This window comes from Salvia miltiorrhiza, chromosome 2 (genome assembly GCF_028751815.1).
Source record: "Salvia miltiorrhiza cultivar Shanhuang (shh) chromosome 2, IMPLAD_Smil_shh, whole genome shotgun sequence".
Classification (NCBI taxonomy): domain Eukaryota; kingdom Viridiplantae; phylum Streptophyta; class Magnoliopsida; order Lamiales; family Lamiaceae; genus Salvia; species Salvia miltiorrhiza.
Genome location: NC_080388.1, coordinates 5,940,959 through 5,945,789, shown reverse-complemented (window position 1 = coordinate 5,945,789; position 4,831 = coordinate 5,940,959). Strand labels below are relative to the sequence as shown.

The 4,831-nt window shown below is 36.0% G+C and overlaps 1 long non-coding RNA gene across 1 annotated transcript; it reads right to left on the bottom strand.

The window, feature by feature from the left end:
- Positions 1-1,199: 1,199 nt before the first annotated feature.
- LOC131012827 (uncharacterized) lies at positions 1,200-4,143 on the bottom strand. Its single transcript, XR_009097478.1, has 3 exons — positions 3,884-4,143; positions 1,893-1,953; positions 1,200-1,385 (listed from the first exon to the last, which is right to left on the bottom strand). It is a non-coding gene; the product is annotated as an uncharacterized LOC131012827 (long non-coding RNA).
- Positions 4,144-4,831: the final 688 nt, after the last annotated feature.

Sequence of the window (4,831 nt, the reverse complement as noted above, 5' to 3'; positions counted from 1 at the left end):
TCCCCGACGAATGACTCAAAGGTAGTGGTGAGTTTTTTGAAAGCTAATATTTTTGTAGGTTTGGTGTGCCCAGAGCAATCATCAACGACCAATGATCCTACTTTTTCAACTTCTCGGTCGAAAACCTGTTCAAAAAATATGGCGTCCAACATCGGGTCTCAACAACCTACCACCCATAAGCCAATGGACAGGCAGAACTATCAAATCTCATTATCAAAACGATCCTGCGAAAAACCGTTGGCCCTACAGGGAAGGACTGGAGCTTAAAGCTGGAAGATGCTTTATGAGCATATCGCACCGCATACAAGACTCCATTCGGAATGTCACCATATAGAATGGTGTATGGCAAGAGATGTCATTTACCGGTGGAATTGGAGCACAAGGCTTTCTGGGCAGTCAATAAAGTGAACTATGACTGGAACAAGGCAGGGCAAGCAAGAAGGCTAGAGATCCAAGAGCTGGAGGAAATCAGAAGATAATCATACGACAATGTTGTACTCTACAAAGAAAGAATGAAGAAAAGCCATGATTCCCTGATCACAAACAAGCAGTTCAACTTTGGGCAAAAGGTACTCTTATACCAAACGCAGTTCAAATTTGCAAAAGGCAAGCTGAGTACCAAATGGGCCGGACCTTTTGAAGTACAAGTCCAATTCCCAAATGGGGCCGTCGAAGTCAAGAATCCAAAGTCAGGAGCAGTGTTCAAGGTGAATGGACAAAGACTGAAGGCCTATTATGGGCATGAACCAAACGTTGGGGAGGAACTAGATCTCTCTCCAACCACAAACCACCTGGTTTGACTTGGAGGTACCACGTCATGCTCAGGACGATAAATAAAGCACTGGCCAGGAGGTAACCTGGTGTTTTGAGTTTTTCTTTCTTTTCGTTTGTTTTCATTTTCTTTTTGTTTGCCTAGGAACTAGGTTTTGCCCACAGCTGTCGCAGCCCGAAATCCCGACACTAGTAATAGCGGGGAACGAGTATCGATACGACTATTTTCAAAAGAATAAAAGATAAGAAGCATAGATCGAACATCAAGCGGAAGTTCGCATCAAAGCATGCCAAGGAAAATCATCATAAATGAACCCAAGGGTAAAATCGTCAATGTCGTCATAACTTCATAAATATCAGGAATTTCAAGATCAAAAACAAAATGGGTATCGCTCATTTTTCGTAAGGAATCATAATATGCAGAGTATCGCAGCAAAAGGCGAATCAATTATATGTATGAAGACATATAACCGTGAGTACATTGCTTAAATTCAAAAGAAAATCAAAGTATATCAATCATTAAGACTTTATCGTCAAAATGGAAATACGATAAAGTAAATACATCCTCCAACAATTCCCCACCAGCACCAGACCAATCTCGCTCCTCGCTTAGTCTGCACATTTAGAAATACATGCAGGGCGTGAGTACATAATACTCAGTGGGCAAACGCCGAAAAACAAGGAAAGTGCTCTTAGAGCTATAAGTTTGAAGCTTGCCACATCTCAGCAATACACATAAATAAGTTAGCATCAAAGAATCTGTGCATGCAGTTTTCATAATCAACATCATAAATAAGTAACTGCGCAGTTTAAACATTCATCATGTATGTACCGCATCCACTACTCATCATCAAAGGTACTGAGAAGTAGGCCTCCCTCTCAAGTACCGTGACCGGCCGACCCGAAGACGGCTCACAGTCACCTCTGTGCACAAAATCCCGCTTGAGGCAGGACCGAATTCGTCTCATCAGTAGAGGGTAACACACAAGCTTAACATAAAAAATTGGCAAGTCAAACAATTCTCAAATATCATTTATCTCAAAGCATTTGATCAACTCATAATATCATTAAATCATTTTAGAAAGCTCGTACGATATACGTATACTCAAAATATTGCCCACCTGAAGTCCTTCGCTAGTTTCGGAAAGAAAACAGGTGACTTACTTCTTCGTCTCGCTCGGTCTTCAGGAATCATCATCATCATCGAAGGTTCATGTCATAAAATGAATCTCGATTAGAAACTCATTAACAAAATTCATGCCTTAACTCTTGCTCTATCTCATAGACTCTCCACTCATCTCAAATCCTTAAGCTCAAGGATAGGTTTCAAGAAAATCATGGTTCTAAGTCTCGATTTATCTCTCATATAAGACTCGTCAAATTTTCACTCAAACACATAGGCAACACAAACACGTAAGGCACATAAGAAAACACAATCAAACATTATCAAAACATGCCCTTGTTTCACACTGACTCAATTTCAAAAATTACCCTGTTCTGACTCCGACACCTCCTGGACTCGAGACTCATACCAAAAGAAAGATCTTCGAGTCTAGTTTCATATACAAAAAAGTAGAGTCAAAAACTCCAAGTGGTTTGCGAGATATGACTGTTTTACTACAGTCTACCATATTCGGCAGTTTTGAGCAATCGAAAACTTTGATTTTTGAAAAATAGTAAATGTTGTCATACTGGGCTCAAATTTGGTGGATATCTAGATAACACAATAAGGTTAATACCATAAAAATTTGGAAAGCTATATTACACAGTAAGCCACTGAAAATAATGACTCTTTCCCCTGTTCTCTGCAACTCTCGGTAGAAATGTGCAGTTTAAGGTTTGTATTTTATACAAATAGTAAATGAAGTCCAAATTACTTGAAATGTTATAGGGGTGCCCAAGACTCATGTAGGGACTTTCTATAAAATTTTCAAAGCTTTTTGACATCGACAAACCGTCGATCACAGTAGGTCAGTAGGCCTACGAAAATCACCAAAAACTCATCTCAAACTCTTAAATGCTCAACTCAACATTCCTTCAAAGAAAACTCATTAAAGCTCATTTTAAACACATATAACACTCAAAAACATTCAAGCACAATATAATACTCATCATACTCAAATTAACTCTCCTCTTTTACATTTTAACTCAAATCTCAAGTAAAACGTTTCAACGAACGCATCAATTCAATTCTCTTTTCATTCTCATGCTCAAAATCACTCCATCATTCATTAATGACCTCATACATCATATAACTCATTTCACACATATAAATTCCTTTTATCAAATAAACTAAACTCTAATGAAACTTCATGTATCAACATAAAACTCTTTATAAAACGTGACAAACTTTCACATAATGGTCATAAAGCAAAATAGACCTCATTTAATCAATCATCGACTTCTCAAATTATGAGAACTCAAAAACTCTCATAAACTAACTCAAGTCAAAATTTTACTTAGCCAATAAAAGACTTAATCAAACATATTCAAACACTAATATCATGCTCAATTGCATATATCTTAAGCTAAATCACTTAATAGACACATAGACAAGAAAGTCCCAATTTTTATTAAACTAAACTCTTTGAAATTTAATAAACACACATGGATCTTTAATCTCATCATATATCTATCAATTTTAATCATTTAAACTCACATATACTCCATCAATTTACAAATTAGAGCATAGATACACATAGCCCTAATTTTAGTAAACTAACTCATATCAAAATCATCAATTGACATCATATACTCAATTTACTCAATCAATCATCATCATATATATCTCATGGACTCATCTACATCACCAATTCATCATTTGAATCATCAACTCAAAAGTTCCCACTTTTGGGTAAACTAAACTCCATCGAACTTTCACATCTCTAAGCATATACTTCACAACACCCATCAATCATCACCAAACATCATATAAAACTCATTTTTCACCCCAAATCAAGAAAAGAAAAAGAAAGTTTTTTGAAGGGGTGAAGACCCAATTTTCGAAAATTTAGAAAAAAAATGAAGGGGGTGATTTTCTTGCTTCAAACTCTCAAGAATACTCACATACAATCTCATACAAGTCTAATCTATGAATATAGAGATCACTTACCCAAGTTTACACCAAATATCAAACTTTCTCTCTCTAGTCTTGAAGCCAATCTTCAAGGATTCTCTTGAATTCAAGTTGATAGGAGGTGTTTAGGTGGGATTTTGTTGGTGATTTATGTGTTTGGCATATTTTGGTGAAGCTTCGAAGGTCTCATCTATGGTTGACAATGGTGGAAAGTGAAGGAAAGTGAGAGATGAGGGAGAGAGAGAGAGGGCCGAAAATGGTGAGTGAGGGAGAGAGAAATATTTTGTGAGATATGTTTTGATCTTGCTAATCTTTGGAAGATTTTGAGATCTTATGAAATATTGGGCATTTAATGCCTTGATCTCTCTCACTCTAATCTCTACACTTCTCAATAAACACACTCTCAATCTCTACTCTCTCAATCTCCACACTTGGCAATTTATGGCATTTAATCATATATGGTAGAGAAATTAAAATAAAGTGTGAGAAGGGTGATTAAATAATAATCACAAAAATTATGGAAATATTACTCATTAATAAAATACCATAGCATAATTATTCATGTGATCAAATAAAATAATTATAGCACTAATATTAGTGTACTCTCTTAATTATAATATTCCTCTTCGTAGGAAAAATAATTTAAAAAAAATATTATGCTTGGAAAAATTTCCATAAACCGGCATCATTCGATTTCTTGGTAAAAATAAACCGCACTTTCTTTGGAAACTTAATCAAAAATCCAAGTGCTAAGGTCTCAAATAAAAATCATAGTAACTTGGTCATAGTGACACACGCAACATAATCACATAATCAATCAGTCATGCACGTAAAATCACATATCATCACATCAAAGCAGTCACAAACAAACTAGACGTCTCTCAGACCGACTCAATTCATCGAGGTTTCTCACTCTTTCTTCCTCGACTCTTATTCCAACTCATTATTCCTATCTTCTTAATAGAACAGTCAAACTCTGATAAT